This window comes from Balaenoptera musculus, chromosome 1, assembly GCF_009873245.2.
Source record: "Balaenoptera musculus isolate JJ_BM4_2016_0621 chromosome 1, mBalMus1.pri.v3, whole genome shotgun sequence".
NCBI lineage: Eukaryota > Metazoa > Chordata > Mammalia > Artiodactyla > Balaenopteridae > Balaenoptera > Balaenoptera musculus.
Window position 1 is genome coordinate 73,786,419 of NC_045785.1, and position 18,407 is coordinate 73,804,825.

General features: G+C 41.1%; 1 pseudogene; it reads left to right on the forward strand.

Annotated features, from left to right (window-relative positions):
* Positions 1-16,792: 16,792 nt before the first annotated feature.
* On the forward strand, positions 16,793-17,366 carry LOC118881287 (annotated as a pseudogene).
* The last annotated feature ends 1,041 nt before the right edge of the window (positions 17,367-18,407 follow it).

The window sequence follows — 18,407 nt, forward strand, 5'->3', positions numbered from 1 at the left end:
CCTGAGCTTTGCTTTAAGGATGAGTAGGTCTCCTGGGATATCAGAGGGGAAGGCCATTCCAGGCAAAGGGAAGAGCAGGTGTTAAACCACATCATGTACACAGGGCGCTGCAATTACTGTTCTGTAATACTGGCATCCCAGACAGCAATGGGAAAGTGATGGGACTTTCCTGGTGGCGCAGTGGTTAAGAATCCGCCTGCCAATGCAGGGGACATGGGTTTGATCCCTGGTCCAGGAGGATCCCACATGCCACGGAGCAACTAAGCCCGTGCGCCACAACTGCTGAGCCTGCATGCCACAACTACTGAATCCCAAGCACCTAGAGCCCGTGCTCCGCAACAAGAGAAGCCACCGCAATGAGAAGCCCATGCACCTCAACGAAGAGCAGCCCCTGCTCGCCACAATTAGAGAAAGCCCTCACGCAGCAATGAAGACCCAATGCAGCCAATAAAATAAATAAATTTATTTTTAAAAAGTGGGAAAGTGCTAAGAAACGAGGTTGGAGAGGTAATGCAGGCTGCCATCATGAGAGGCATGGAAGGCCATATTGAGAACTTTGGACCTTATCCTGTGGGTTCCTGAAAACCACTGAAGGATGTTAAGTAGAAGAGAAGGATGATGTGCCCTATGATGCATTTTAGAGCTTAGGCTGGAATCAGGTAAGGATGAAGAATAGATCCTAAGGGATGAGTATAAAGAGTGTTACAATAATCCAGTAAAGGGGGCAATCAAGGTCCCCCATAAAGTGCAAAGGAGGGGATGAATTGTGGCACTTGGTGACCATTGGATCAGAAAGTAAAGGACCCCCATGTTTCAGGCTTGAGAAGCAGATTTGTGCAGGGAGATCACAAGTGGGTGTGGCCATGGGGAATGTAATCAGAGATGTTCTCAGCTCATCAGAGAGGTCTAGATGGACTCATAGGTTTGGGAGTCATCCAGCACAGCTTGGGGGTGGTTGAATCCTTAGGCATAATGTGATTGTTTCAGGGGTAATGTGCAGGGCAGAAGTTACAGATGGATAGCTCAAGGCCAAGTATACCAGTAGATGTTTTTGGTTTGGTTTGTGTAATACTTTTAAATAGATAAATTTATTAGCAACATTTAAACGTTGGGGGATATAACAAAGAAAGGAAATCTAAACTTCTGGCTTTTTTTAAAAATCAGAAGATCTGGCAACACTGGGACCACATTCTCACATAGCAAAAAATGGCCATAGTGGATCAGCCGCTGCCCATTTAAAAGGGGCATCCAGTTCACCACTGTCTCTCTGTCCTGATTCACTTACTTATATGGCCTGTTGGGCCCCAAGAAAGCCTGAGTTTGCAAAGAGAGGGCTAGACAACAGCAACAACAAAGGGCCCTGCAGCAGCAGAATGATGCCCTCCCCCAAAGACATCCACATCCAAATCCCTGGAAGGTTGCGCACCAGCAGACCTTAAAATAGGGAGAATATTACTGACTACTCAAGTGGGCCCAATATAATCACAAAAATCTTTAAAAGTGGAAGCAGGAGCCAGAAGAGGTCAGAGTGATGCAGTGTGAGAAGGACCCAGCCTCATGCCGCTGGCTTTGAAGATGCAGGAAGGGAAGAGCCCCTAAAAGTGGAAGAGGAAGGAAGGAGGAGAGTCAGAGAAAGAGATGTGACTACAGACACATGGTCAGAGCAATGAAATGTGAGAAAGACTCCACCAGCCATTACTGGCTTCGAAGACAGAGAAGGGCCACGAGCCGCTAGAATCTGGAAAAGGCAAGGAAATGGATCCTTCCCTAGAGTCTCCAGAAAGAAATGCAGCCCTGCTGAGACCCACATTGGACTTCTAACCTACAGAACTGTAAAATAATAAATTTGTGTTATTTCAAGACACTAAGTTTGAGGTTTCGACAGTCATAGAAAACTAAGAAGTGGCTGATAGAAAAGAAGTAGCAGGCAAAGAGGCTGAGAAAAAGGGATAGGAGAGAACCAGAGGGAGTGCAGTTAGAGAATCAAGAAATGGCCCATTTTCAAGAAGGAGATACCATCAAATGACACCGAGATGTCAAGTCCAGTTCTGAAGGCAAAGGGTAAAATAGATACATGATGTCCAAACTTAGGGGCACATCAGAATCACTCAGGGGCATTGTTAGAAATCCTAGTTCCTAGGGTCCACCCCAGGCCACTGGTCTAGACTCTGATGTTAGGCCAAGTTTAGTCATCACAGAATGAGATGAGCTGGTGTTTTACCAGATTAAGTGAGTATTTCATACTTGTTGACTTAATTCTTACTCTTAAGGCTCCATGTGGCCTTTAACAGAAGGAAACCTGTTTGAAATTTAATGTTACATTTTATTAAAGCTATTTATCTGCATGATTTTTGTCCCTATGTGGATAATAAACTCCTTGCAGGCGGTAGATGATTGCCAAGTGTTTGCTAAATGGATAAATGAAAGAGATGGAGCCACTGTAGGACTCTGTTGTCTTCCAAAGCTAGCAGGATGAACAGAGGGCATTTACCTCTAAAGCCTCTATAAATTATTCATTTGTGCACGTTCACTTGTTATATGGATGAAGTCATAATTTTCAACTTAGATGCCTAGAATCCTCCACTATTGTTAGGTCATCAGAACAAGCCAGGATTAACCTTCATAGGGGTCCCTGGATCAGTATGACAAGGCACTTTCTTTCATTGTCTCTTTCCTGAAATGGCCTTTGGTAATAGTACAATAACCCAAATAAAAAGAAATCTATCCCTAACCTAATCCTAGAGGTGGCACAAATATTCCCAGTTCAACACCTAAAGGGCCGACCTAGAAGACTGGCCTCTGAAAATGATTGGGCCGAGAGTGCCAGCCATGGGGGATGGCTGAGCCACAATGACCAGCCTCCACTTGGTGTAAGTCCAAAGGTCAAAATGTGACATCAGCGTAGGCCCCGGACACCCTGGATGACAGAGGCCTGACCTACTTTGACACTGGGGCAAAATACAAAGGCCAAGGAGAAAGAGCTTGTGCTGCAGCAGTTCCAATGCAAGAATAGAATTCCAGATGCTCTGCTAAAGGAAGGCTAGAATTCAAGCATAACTTTCAGGCAAAGGGAAGAGCCGTGAGCTGAGATTCAGTGGGTGGGGGCTGGGATTCTGAGGGACATCCTGCCTCCTAGGAAGAAGGGGGATCAGTCAGCTGTGCAGACAGTAGTGAGTTGCTGGTGGAGAGTCTGACTACGTGCTTTCATGTCACTGATGAGTGTGACATCGTTGAAATAGTTGGGACAGAAGCCAGGTTGCAGTGAGCTAAGAATATGTTTTTGAAAAGCTCAGATGAGATGGAAAAGTAGGTCAGGGTGCTAGAAAGAAATGCCATAAGGAAGGAAGATTTTTGTTCTGTTGTTATGTGCTTGGCTCTATTTTTAGGATTAAGGGGACTTGAACATATACAATGTCTGAGGAAGGGAGAGGCTTAAAACACAGGAAGGAAAATGATAAAGGAACAAAGATGGATGAGAGGTAAAGAAATGGGACCATCAACACTAGTTACAGGTAGTGTTAATAGATATTTATTGAGCACTTACTATGTGCCAGGCACTGTCGTAAGTGCTAGAGTGAACACAGACACAGATATAGTCCTTTCCTAGTGACATTAGGGTTTAGAAGAAAGGGTGTTTTCTTTCAGGCCTCTTTAGTTGGAAGTGCCAGTAACCCAACCTGCTTAAGAGAAAAAGAGAACTGACTAATTTATGTAACTGAAAAAAATCCAGGAATGGCTGCCTCCAAAGACTCAACAAAATGTTGCCGAGCATCTCTCTCCCTCTCCCTCTCTCTCCCTCCCAGTTCCAATTTTCTCAAGCAGTCTGGACCCATGTAGTAGCAAATATGGTGCCCTCATCTCCATCATTACGTGGCTCATGAGGCCAATGGTTTCAGTAAAATAAACTACATCTCAATGGCTCTGCCAAGAGTCTCTGGACTGACTCTGACGGGCTCAGGTTTCAGTTATGTGCTCATTCTGACCTATTTCTGTGGCCAGAAAGTTGGTGTGTTTTGATTGGCCCAAAACTGGTCACATGTCCTCTCTGGAGCAGGAGTTGGGGTAGGGTCAACGCCAACTCAACCACATGGATTAAGAAAGGAAAAGGATCATTCCAAAAAGGCAATTGGGCTTCTTAGACAGAAGAAGGGACGTGGTTGAGGCAAAAAGAACAAGAGTTCACTACAGAAGGAGTGTCCTTAAATAGAAGAAAAGGCCTCCCATCTCTTCAGGCTGGAGGGGAAGAGGGAAGGATTGCTGCCAGGTGGACAACTTTGAAGATACAGGGTGAGAATGGGAAGGTCGGTACCTAGCACACTGGTTTACCTGGAGAAGTGGAGGCCAGGGCATGTTCAGAGAGGGTGGGGGTAGAGGTAAGTTAGGAGACTTGTAGACAAGGGTTAAGGTTTGGAAGAGCAGCTGAGGGAAACAGGAGAAGGAGCTGGCCCGTGACAAAAGGATCGCTAATGGTTAGCAGATTTTGAAAACCATGAATTTGTCATGGCCCTAATCTGCACAGTTACACGATTTTCTCCACAGGCTCAGCCCTGAGTAATGATAGCCGTGGTCATCTGTGGAGAAATGCACAGCGAGGAGCCCAATCTTCCTACCCATTCTGGGACAATTTGGCCATCAGGCAGACACCCAGGAGCTGTAGTCATACCAGGGCTCCTAAGCCCCCCGGGAGAAGTGGTGAAGAAGGACAGAGGATGGGCCTGTAGGACACTGACTCTTGGTGCTACAACCTTCCCACACCTCAGGAAACCAGCCACCAAGGACAGGGAACTCACTAGGTGGCATGAGAATACCCAGTACTTAGACCCTGGCTCCTTGGAGATGAAGAATGTGCAGCCTGCTCCTCTGGCTGGTACCTGGCAAACACTTCCCAGCCCCACCCCTGGTACTCTTCTCTACCTCTAAGCTGTTGAAGAATTAACTTTTTAAGCTCCCCCCGAATAGCAGGCACTTTTAGTTTGATAGCCCATTTAACCCTCTCATCATACTGATAAGATAGATATTATCACTCTAATTTTACAGAAGAGTATATTGAAGCTCAAGATGCTGATAAACTTGCCCAAGGTGAAACAACTGGCAGCTCTCTCCTAGCACAGCCGGGAGAGGGTCTGGGGTGTGGAAAGGCCATGTCTTTTTCAGTCACATGACTTCCTGTTTTCCATCACTGGGTATCCAAGAACACTGCTTCCTCCACTGGGACCCAAAGATTCCTAGAGGTCCTCAAATGTATTCTCAGGATCTGTGAGAATGTTTTCTGTCTTTAAAGAGCCTGTACTTTGCTTGAGTTTCAGAGACTTTGGCCTGGAGAACTGTGCTCGCTTGTGGGGAGGTACTTCTGAGTCCTGAGCGGGTTGGGCAGGAGCTTGAGGGGCAAGTACTAAGCTTGTCCTGGTGTGGGTCGCAAAACACCGGGGCCACCCTGGCTGACCACAGCAGTGTCTTTGCCAGGGATGTGTTAGAGAGGATGGCTGTGGCTTCCCAGCAAGTCAGGTGGAGGCATGCAAGCTGCCAAATGGAAAATGTCAAGGACAATAATGCTTACAGCAGAAAAATACTTGACTGACCTTCAGGGGGCAAGGTGCTCAGTTTTAACACTCAAGGAGGCCCAGACTGTACTCAGGGCAAGTGTCACCCACTCCCATGCTTGTTCCCAGGACTAGGGGGACTTGGAAAAAGGACAGTTCAAAGGTTAGCACTGCATAGAACATTACATTTAAAAAGCACTTCCACTTAAAAAAAAAATCTTTTACTCCTTCCAAAAGCCCCTCCAAGGAGGTGCTATTAAGCCCATCTTATAGGGGAAGAAAGAGAAGTCAGTATGGCAGGTCACACAGCAAGATAGTAGTGGGGCAGAAATCAGTCCCAGGACCTTCCAAATCCAGGTCGGTTCCACTGAGCCCACTTGAAGCACCTTTCCCGGCAGTGCCAGAAGAGATCAGCATGGAGGTCAGTTGCTGTCTCGAGTTATCTAGTTAATATACTTTCATATCAATGTGCCATTTTCTCTTCCTGTAAACAGTCAGTGAATCAACAGATGTTTTACAAAGGAATATTCTTTGGTGGAAAGTTGTAAAATGGGACAAAGGTCTTTAATACTTCACGTTCAGTTGATGAGAAGTTTTCTCTGACTACCCACCAAGTGAGGTCCTCCCTTAAATAAAGTCAAATATGCCATTTGCTTTCATTGCCATGGTGAGCACAGGTAAGGCATATGGATTTTGGCTTTGGTAATACAAAGGAAGAAATGGGACTTTGGAAAGCACTATGTGTTAAACAGTGAATGCCCTTCATTTGGTCCTTCTCACCATGCTTTGTTTTCTGGACTATGCCCCTCAGAACCGTCCATACCTGTCTAAAGCAGAGGCGTTGAACTGGCAGTACTCAGGCCAGAGCCACCTGGCTGATGGGATTTGACCTCCATAGTTTTTTCACAGTATTTTAAAAAATGTTTATCTGGTAACTACTATTTAACATTTGGTGAAGACCATTAAAAAAAATCAGATTTCTGACCCAACTCAAAAACCAACAAGCTGATTAGAAAATGGACAAAAGACTTGAATAGACATTTCTCCAAAGATATACAAACGGTCAATAAGCACATGAAAAGATGAACAATATAACTAATCATGAGGGGAATGCAAATCAAAACCACAGTGAGATACCACTTTACAACCATTAGGATGGCTATTACCATTAAGAAAGAAAAAAAGAAGGAAGAAAGAAAGGGAGAGAGGGAGGTAGGGAGGGAGGAAGGAAGGAAGATAACAAGTATTTGTAGGATGTGAAGAAATTGAACCCTTGTGCATTGCTGGGGGGAATGTAAAATGGGATAGCCATTGAGGAAAATAGCATAGCAATTCCTCAAAAAAAAATTAAAATAAAATTACCATACAATCCAGCAATTCCAATTCTGGGTATATACTGAAGAAAACTGAAAACAAAGACTTGAACAGATATTTGTACACCCATGTTCATAGAGTTTTATTTACAACAGTTAAAAGGCAGATGCAACCCAAATGTCCAATGAGGGATGAATGGTTTAATGAAATATGGTATATTTATGCTATGATAGTATTCAGCCTTTAAAAGGAAGGAAATTCTGACACATGCTACAACATGGATGAAACTTGAAGACATTATATTAAGAGAAATAAGCCAGTCACAAAATGACAAATACGTTATGACTCCACCCATATGAGTTATCTATAGCAGTGAATTCACAGAGGCAGAAAGTAGAATGGTGGTTGCCAGGGTCTGGGGGTGGGAGGAATGAGGAGTTAGTGTTTAATGGGTATGGAGTTTCCATTTGGGAAGATGAAAAATTTCTAAAGATGTACGGTGGTGACGATTGCACAATAATGTGAATGTACTTAATGCCACTGAACTTAAATGGTTACAGTGGTACCTACCTTTTATGTTATACATACTTTACCACAATAATAACATTTTTTCCTGAAAAAAAATAGAATAAGAATAGGCAGTGATATTGGGCCCACATCCTCTCGGTCAGCATATTCGTGACAATAAAGGAAGCATCTGAACAGGGGCTCATGTGAGCCCACATCCAAACAGTAGATTACTATGCCAGCCAAGAAACCTACAGTGAAATTTCAAAAGGATTAAGATTAAAAGGACCGATGCAGTCAAAGAGGATATAAATGACAAACCCTGGGGACTCCAGGTGTTATTTCTGGGAATGTGAGTTTCTTTCTCAAGGCTCACAGGATTGGTGACTGCCCAGGTAAGCATTCATTGTCTGGATCACATTGTACTGTCAGATCTCTGTATCCACAGGTTCCACATCCACAAATTCAACCATGGAAACAATACGTATTTTTTTAATTCCAGAAAGTTTCAGAAGGTGAAACTTGAATTTGCAACACTCTAGCAACTATTTACATAGCATTTACAGAGGCATTGGTGGTATCGTGGTTAGCGTAACTGCCTTCCATAGCATTTATATTGTATTTACAACTACTTACACAGCATTTGCATTGTATTAGGTATTATAAGTAATTTAGAGTTGATTTAAAGTATACAAGAGGATTGTGTAGGCTATATGCAAATACTATGCTACTTTATATAAGGCATTTGAGTATCCTCAGATTTTGGCATCTGCAGGGGGTCTTAGAACCAATCCCTCACAGATACCAGGGACCACTGTATATATATAGGTCTCATCTCAGGCAGGACCCCATCATATTTTCTGAGCAGGGAAGACTCTTCTGCATGTGAGTGTTCTTCCTGGGCCTGGTTGGTCAGGTGGAAGACCACTTATAGCACACAGTATGTCTCAGCTGGGACCCAGGTAGCCTGGAGATTTACAAATCCCTCCAGCCAGGGCAAAAAACCCAGGAACACCATTTTCAGTTCCACATGTAAGAATCTTGGAAATCACCATGCAGTGCTAACAAGTAAAAAGCTGAACAGACTGAAAAACAAGCATTGCTTCTTGGATTCATAAGAGAGCTCCCTTTACACAGGGCAAACCACTGCCCCTAATATTGGAGAGACAGACAGGCAAATGCAGGGAGTCACAGCTTACCTGAGCAGAGATTCTTGAGCAGAAACTACTGTGGGAACCAGTGCCAGGGTAGGAAAACCTGAACTGTAATTAATCAATTAAAGAAGGCTCAATGTGGACAAGTCTAAGAGTTAAAAACTACAGGGGACCCAGTCTTAGGGAGAGTCCCAAACTTTTGTGAGTTTTACCTCCAAGAACTTGACCAGTTTCTCACAGCAAATATCTAAGAAAAATCCCCTCAGGCTTCCAGCAGGGGAGGGGGAAAAGGAACCATTTTGAAATAGGTCAGAGCATCAACACACAGCTGTTCTTAATAAGGCCTGCCCCCAGGGGAAACTAGTTAACCAGAGGTAATCTGCTGAGGTATTATCAGAGCCTAACTGGCCTGGAAGGGAAATACCCAACTCCATCCCATCCTGTCCCACCTAAGCGGGGAGAAAAATACATGTGAATTTCAAAGTCCAGAGGCATAGGCTCACCAAGAGACTGAGTCCTAAAAACAGGACTATAAAACTCTCCATCTCTTCCCACACCTCACTGCCACATTACTTAAGGCCTATATACAGAAGTTTCTTTTACCAGGTACCTCATGTCCAGTTACCAAGAAAAAATTACAAGGTATACTACATAGAAGAAAAAAAAAACCCTCACGTTTTTTAAGAGACAGATCACACATCAGAACCAGACATGTGTCCCAGAAGTTGAATAATGTCTTAGGGCTCCCCAAAATACTGAGCTGCTTTATTTACCTAACAAATATCAAAAGAAATTAGGATGGAACCTGTTTTCCTGCTAACATTGCTGGTGTTGGAATTATCACACCAGGAATTTAAAACAACTATGATTAATATGCTAAGGGATCTAGTGGATAAAGTAGACAGCATGCAAGAACAAATGGGCAATGTAAACAGAGATGGAAACCCTTAGAAAAAAACCAAAATGAAAAGCTTGAGGTCAAAAACAGTAAAACAGAAATGGAGAATGCCTTTGATGGGCTTGTTAGTAGATTGGATACAGCTGAATAAAGAATCTCTGTGCTTGATACAGCAATAGAAACTTCCAAAAGTTAAAAAGAACAAATAAAAAAAAAACAGAAGTGAATATCCAAGGACTGTGGGACAACTACAGAAGGGGTAACATATGTGCAATAGTAATACCAGAAGAAGAAACTAAGAAAGAAACAGAAGAACTAATTGGAACAATAATTACTAAGAATTTCCCAAGTTAATGTCAGACACCAAACCACATATCCAGGAAACTCAGAGAACACCAAGCAGGATAAATGAAAACAAAAACAAAAACTAAAATAAAAACAAACAAAAAAAACCCCTCCACCTAGGCATATCATTTTCAAACAACAGAAAATCAAAGAAATAATCCTGAAAGAAGCTGGGGGTGGGGAGGGGTGGGGGGAAAAACTTACTTATAGAGAAACAAAGATTAGAATTATATTCAACTTCTCAGAAATCATGAAAGAAAAAGAGAGTGGGATGAAATAGTGAAGATGTTGAAAGAAAAAACCTACCACATTAGAATTCTGTACCCTGCAAAATTGTCCTTCAAAACTGAAGCAGGAATAAAGATTTTCTCAGGCAAACAAAAATTGAAGGAATGTGTTGCTAGTAGACCTGCCTTGCAAGAAATGTTAAAAAAAAGTTCTTTAGAGAGAAGAAAAATGATATGGGTCAGGAACTCGGATCTACATAAAGAAAGGAAGTGCATCAAAGAAGGAATAGTGAAGGTAAAATTTGTTTTGGTTTTTCTTAATTCTTTTGACAGATGTTTGTTCAAAATAACAAAAGCAATGATGTATGTGATTAGGTATGCTTATGTATATATCTTTATCTGTGCGTGTGTGTATATATATGCTTATGTATGTTTATATATAAGTAAAATGAACAACAGAAATGACACAAGAAAAGGGAGGGAGAAATCAGGATTATTTTGTTATTATAAGGTACTTGCACAACCCAGGAATTAATATAGACCCAGACTTTACACCATTTGTGAGAATTAACTAAAAATACATCATAGACTTAAATGTAAAACGCAAAGCTATAAAACTCCTAGAAGATATCACAGAAGAAAATCTAGATGACCTTGGGTAAAGTGATGACTTTTAGATACAAATCAAAAGCATCATCCATGAAAGAAATAATTAGTAAGCTGGACTTCATTAAAATTAAAACCTTTGTTCTGCAAAAGACAATGTCAAGAGGGGGCAGAGTCAACATGGCGTACTAGGAGGACATGGAATTTGCATCTCCTCACAACTAGGGTACCTACCAGGCACCTGTGGGGGGCCACGGACACCTAAGGGGACGGGAGGAACCCCCAGCAACCGGCTTGCAGGATCTTAGTTCCCAGGCTAGAGGTCAGGCCCGAGCTCCTGTGGTGGGAGCTCTGAGTCCAAACCGCTGGACTAACAGAGAACCTCAGACCCCAGGGAATATCAATCAGAGTGAGGCCTCCTGGAGGTCCTCATCTCAGCACCAAGACCCACCTCTATCCAACGGCCTGCAACTCCAGTGATGGACGTCTCAGGCCAAACAACAAGTAAGACAGGAATACAACACCACCCAGCAAAAAAAAAAAAAAAAAAAGAAACGACAAAAAAATTTGTTACAGACAAAGGAGCAATGTCAAAACCTACAAGACCAAATAAATGAAAAATGAAACAAGCAACCTACCTGAAAAAGAATTCAGAGTAATGATACTAAGATGATCCAAAATCTCGGGAACAGAATGGAGAAAACACGAGAAACTTTAACAAGGATCTAGAAGAACTAAAGAGCAAACAAACAGTGATGAATAACACAATTACTGAAATTAAAAATATTCTAAAAGGAATAAATAACAGAATAACTGAGGAAGAAGAACGGATAGGTGAGCTGGAAGATAAAATGGTGGAAATAACTACCAGAAAGCAGAATAAAGAACAAAGAATGAAAAGAATTGAGGACAGTCTCAGAGACCTCTGGGACAACATTAAATGCACCAACATTCAAATTATAGAGGTCCCAGAAAAGGAAGAGAAAGAGAAAGGGTCTGACAAAATATTTGAAGAGATTATAGTCAAAAACTTCCCTAATATGGGAAAGGAAAAAGTCAGTCAAGACCAGGAAGCACAAAGAGTACCATACAGGATAAACCCAAAGAGAAACATGCCGAGACACATATTAGTCAAACTATCAACAATTAAATACAAAGAAAAAATATTAAAAGCAGCAAAGGAAGAGCAACACTTAACATACAAGGGAATCCCCATAAGGTTAACAGTTGATCTTTCAGCAGAAACTCTGTAAGCCAGAAGGGAGTGGCAGGACATATTTAAAGTGATGAAAGGGAAAAACCTAGAACCAAGATTACTCTAACCAGCAAGGATGTCATTCAGATTTGACAGAGAAATTAAAACCTTTATAGATAAGCAAAAGTTAAGAGAATTCAGCACCACCAAACCAGCTTACAACAAATGCTAAAGGAACTTCTCTAGGCAGGAAACACAAGAGAAGGAAAAGACCTGCATAACAAACCCAAAATGATTAAGAAAATGGTAATAGGAACATACATATGGATAATTACCTTAAATGTAAATGGATTAAATGCTCCAACCAAAAGACATAGACTGGCTGAATGGGTACAAAAACAAGACCCATATATATGCTGTCTATAAGAGACCCACTTCAGACCTAGGGACACATAAAAACTGAAAGTGAGGGGATGGAAAAAGATATTCCATGCAAATGGAAATCAAAAGAAAGCTGGAGTAGCAATTCTCTTATCAGACAAAATAGACTTTAAAATAAAGACTATTACAAGAGACAAACAAGGACACTACATAAGGATCAAGTGATCAATCCAAGAGGAAGATATAACAATTATAAATATTTATGCACCCAACATAGGAGCACCTCAATACATAAGGCAAATGCTAACAGCCAAATAAGGGGAAATCGACAGTAACACAATAATAGTAGGGCACTTTAACACCCCACTTTCACCAATGGACAGATCATCCAAAATGAAAATAAATAAGGAAACACAAGCTTTAAATGACACATTAAACAAGATGAACTTAATTAATATTTATAGGACATTCCATCCAAAAACAACAGAATACACTTTCTTCTCAAGTGCTCATGGAACATTCTCCAGGATAGATCATATCTTGGATCACAAATCAAGCTTTGGTAAATTTAAGAAAATAGAAATTATATCAAGTATCCTTTCTGAACACAACACTATGAGACTAGATATCAATTACAGGGAAAAAAATGTAAAAAATACAAACACATGGAGGCTAAACAATATGCTACTAAATAACCAAGAGATCACTGAAGAAATCAAAAAATACCTAGAAACAAATGACAAAGAAAAACACGATGACCCAAAACCTATGGGATTAAGCAAAAGCAGTTTGAAGAGGGAAGTTTATAGCAATACAATCCTACCTCAAGAAGCAAGAAACATCTCAAATAAACAACCTAACCTTACACTTAAAGCAATTAGAGAAAGAAGAACAAAAAAACACCAAAGTTAGCAGAAGGAAAGAAATCATAAAGATCAGATCAGAAATAAATGAAAAACAAATGAAAGAAACAATAGCAAAGATCAATAAAACTAAAAGCTGGTTCTTTGAGAAATACACAAAATTGATAAACCACTAGCCAGACTCACCAAGAAAAAAAGGGAGAAGACTCAAATCAACAGAATTAGAAATAAAAAAGAAGTAACAACTGACACTGCAGAAATACAAAGGATCATGAGAGATTACTACAAGCAACTATATGCCAATAAAATGGACAACCTGGAAGAAATGGACAAATTCTTAGAAAAGCACAACCTTCCAAGACTGAACCAGGAAGAAATAGAAAATATAAACAGACCAATCACAAGTACTGAAATTGAATCTGTGATTAAAACTCTTCCAACAAACAAAAGCCCAGGACCAGATGGCTTCACAGGCGAATTCTATCAAACATTTAGAGAAGAGCTAACACCTATCCTTCTCAAACTCTTCCAAAATATTGCAGAGGGAGGAACACTCCCAAACTCATTCTACGAGCCACCATCACCCTGATACCAAAACCAGACAAAGATGTCACAAAAAAGAAAACTACAGGCCAATATCACTGATGAACATAGATGCAAAAATCCTCAATAAAATACCAGCAAACAGAATCAAACAGCACATTAAAAGGATCATATACCATGACCAAATGGGGTTCATCCCAGGAATTCAAGGATTCTTCAATATATGCAAATCAAACAATGTGATACACCATATTAACAAACTGAAGGATTAAAACCATACGATCATCTCAATAGATGCAGAAAAAGCTTTTGACAAAATTCAACACCCATTTATGATAAAAACTCTCCAGAAAGTGGGCATAGAGGGAACCTACCTCAACATAATAAAGGCCATATATGAAAAACCCACAGCCAATATCGTTCTCAATAGTGAAAAACTGAAACCATTTCCTCTAAGATCAGGAACAAGACAAGGTTGCCCACTCTCACCACTACTATTCAACATAGTTTTGGAAGTTTTAGCCATGGCAATCAGAGAAGAAAAAGAAATAAAAGGAATCCAAATTGGAAAAGAAGAAGTAAAACTGTCACTGTTTGCAGAAGATATGATACTGTACATAGAGAATCCTAAAGATGCTACCAGTAAACTACTAGAGCTAATCAATGAATTTGGTAGAGTAGGAGGATACAAAATTAATGCACAGAAATCTCTTGCATTCCTATACACTAATGATGAAAAATCTGAAAGAGAAATGAAGGAAACAATCCCACTTACCACTGCAACAAAAAAGAATAAAATACCTAGGAATAAACCTACCTAAGGAGACAAAAGACCTGTATGCAGAAAACTATAAGACACTGATGAAAGAAATTAAAGATGATACAAACAGATGGAGAGATATACTATGTTCTTGGATGGGAAGAATCAATATTGTGAAAATGACTATACTACCCAAAGCAATCTACTGATTCAATGCAATCCCTATCAAACTACCAATGGCATTTTTCACAGAACTAGAACAAAAAAATTTCACAATTTGTATGGAAACACAAAAGACCCCAAGTAGCGAAAGCAATCTTGAGAAAGAAAAACGGAGCTGGAGGAATCAGGCTCCCTGACTTCAGACTATACTACAAAGCTACAGTAATGAAGACAGTACGGTACTGGCACAAAAACAGAAATATAGATCAATGGAACAGGATAGAAAGCTCAGAGATAAACCCACACACCTATGGTCACCTTATCTTTGATAAAGGAGGCAAGAGTATATAATGGAGAAAAGACAGCCTCATCAATAAGTGGTACTAGGAAAACTGGACAGCTACATGTAAAAGAATGCAATTAGAACACTCCCTAACACCATACACAAAAATAAACTCAAAATGGATTAAAGACCTAATAAGGCCAGACACTATCAAACTCTTAGAGGAAAACATAGGCAGAACACTCTATGACATAAATCACAGCAAGATCTTTTTTGACCCACCTCCTAGAGAAATGGAAATAAAAACAAAAATAAACAAATGGGACCTAATGAAACTTAAAACCTTTTGCACAGCAAAGGAAACCATAAAAAAGATGAAAAGACAACCCTCAGAATGGGAGAAAATATTTGCAAATGAAGCAACTGACAAAGGATTAATCTCCAAAATCTACAAGCAGCTCATGCAGCTCAGTATCAAAAAAACAAACAACCCAATCCAAAAATGGGCCGAAGACCTAAATGACATTTTTCCAAAGAAGATACACAGATTGCCAACAAACACATGAAAGGATGCTCAACATCACTAATCATTAGAGAAATGCAAATCAAAACTACAATGAGGTATCACCTCACACCAGTCAGAATGGCCATCATCAAAAAATCTAGAAACAATAAATGCTGGAGAGGGTATGGAGAAAAAGGAACCCTCTTGCACTGTTGGTGGGAATGTAAATTGGTATAGCCACTATGGAGAACAGTATGGAGGTTCCTTGAAAAACTAAAAATAGAACTACCATAAGACCCAGCAATCCCACTACTGGGCACATACTCTGAGAAAGCCATAATTCAAAAAGATTCATGGGGCTTCCCTGGTGGCGCAGTGGTTGAGAGTCTGCCTGCCGGTGCAGGGGACACGGGTTCGAGCCCTGGTCTGGGAGGATTCCACATGCCGCGGAGCAACTGGGCTCATGAGCCACAATTACTGAGCCTGCACGTCTGGAGCCTGTGCTCCGCAACGGGAGAGGCCGCGATGGTGAGAGGCCCATGCACCACGATGAAGAGTGGCCCCCGCTTGCCACAACTAGAGAGGGCCCTCGCGCAGAAGCGAAGACCCAACACAGCCATAAGTAAATAAATTAAAAAAAAAAAAAAGATTCATGCACCACAATGTTCGTTGCAGCTCTATTTACAATAGCCACGACATGGAAGCAACCTAAGTGTCCATCGATGGTTGAATGGATAAAGATGTGGCACATATATACAATGGAATATTACTCAGCCATAAAAAGAAATGAAATTGAGTTATTTGTAGTGAGGTGGATGGACCTAGAGTCTGTCATACAGAGTGAAGTAAGTCAGAAAGAGAAAAACAAATACCGTATGCTAACACATATATATGGAATCTAAAAAAAAAAAATGGTTCTGATGAACCTAGGGGCAGGACAGGAAATAAAGACATAGACGAAGAGAATGGACTTGAGGACATGGGGAGGGGGAATGGTTAGCTGGGACGAAGTGAAAGAGTAGCATTGACATATGTACACTACCAAATGTAAAATAGATAGCTAGTGGGAAGCAGCTACATAGCAGAGGGAGATCAGGTCAGTGCTTTGTGACCACCTAGAGGGGTGGGATAAGGAGGGTGGGAGGGAGACGCAAGAGGGAGGGGATATGGGGATATACGTATGCATATAGCTGATTCACTTTGTTATACAGCAGAAAATAACTCAATACTGTGAAGCAATTATACTCCAATAAAGATGTTTAAAAACAAAACAACAAAAAAAGACAATGTCAAGAGAATGAGAAGACAACCCAGAGACTGGGAGCATGTCTTGCAAAAGACACATCTGATAAAGTATGTTATCCAAAATATACAAAGAACTCTTAAAACCCAACAATAAGGAAATGAACAAACCAATAAAAAATGGGCCAAAGACCTAACGAGACTCACCAAATAAGATATACAGATGGCAAATAAACATATGAAGTCTTTGTCACGTCTACTGCAAGAATGAAGACCATTCTCAGCAATCAGGCTGTCCACATTCTAGAAAATATTGTCTTTACTCTGAAAGAACACACAGTTATTATGAAGGGCCCCAGAGGAATCCTGCAGAAGGATTTCAGTCACATCAAAGTAGAACTGTTTCCTTGGAAAGAAAAGAAGAGGCTCCAGGCTGACAAATGTTGGGGAAATAGAAAGGGACTGGTACCTCTAGCACTATCTGTAGTCACGTACAGTGCATGACCAAGAGTGTCACCCTGGGCTTTCATCACAAGATGAGGCTGTGTATGCTCACTTCCCCGTCAATGCCGTTATTCAGGAGAATGAGTCTCTTGTTGAAATCCAAAATTTCTTGGGTGAAAAATAGATCCACACAGTTTGGATGAGGCCAGGAGTTGCTTGCTCCGTATCTCAAGCCCAGAAAGATGCGTTAATTCTTGAAGGAAACAGCAGTGAACTTAAAACAAATTTAGCTGCTTTGTTTCAGCAAGCCACAACAGTTAAAAACAAGGGTATCAGAAAATTTCTGGGTAGTATCTATGTCTCTGAAAAAGGAACAGCTCAGCAGGCTGCTGAATAAGTTTTAAGATGTCCAGCAATTGTGCACCCTGGTATTTACCCAAAGAAACTGAAAACTTATGTCCACACAAAAACCTGCATATGGATGTTTACGGCAGCTTTTCTCGTAACTGTCCAAACTTGGAAACAACCAAGATGTTGTTTCGGTAGGTGAATGGATAAATAAACTGAAGTACATCCAGACAATGGAATATTATTCAGCACTGAAAAGAAATGAGCTATCAAGCCATGAAAAGACACAGAGGAAACTTAAACGCATATCACTAAGTAAAAGACGCCAATCTGAGAAGGATACATACTCTATGATTCCAACTATATGACATTCTGGAATAGAAAAACTATGGATATGGTACTTGCCAGGGGTTAGTGAAAAGAGAGGGATTAATAGGTGGATCACAGACGATCTTTAGGGCAGTGAAAACACTGTATGATACATGCCATTATACATTTGTCTGAACCTGTAGACCGTACAACACCAAGAGGGAACCCTAATGGAAACTATGGACTTTGAGTGATTATGATGCGTCAATGCAGATTTACCAATTTCAACAAATGTAGCCCTCTGGTGGGAGATGTTGATGATGCAGGGAGGCTATGCATGTGTGGGGGAAGGAAGGTATATGGAAAATCTCTGTACCTCCCTCTCAATTTTGCTATGAACCCAAAACTACTCTAAAAAAAAATAGTCTTTGGGCTTCCCTGGTGGCGCAGTGGTTGAGAGTCTGCCTGCCAATGCGGGGGACACGGGTTCGAGCCCTGGTCTGGGAAGATCCCACATGCCGCAGAGCAACTAGGCCCGTGAGCCACAATTGCTGAGCCTGCGCGTCTGGAGCCTGTGCTCCGCAACAAGAGAGGCCGCGATAATGAGAGGCCCGCGCACTGCGATGAAGATTGGCCCCCACTTGCCGCAACTGGAGAGAGCCCTCGCACAGAAACGAAGACCCAACACAGCCATAAATAAATAAATAAATAAATAAAAAATTTAAAAAAAAAAAAAATAGTCTTTAAAGAAACCCAGGAGCTGGCTGAGGTCTCCCTGATA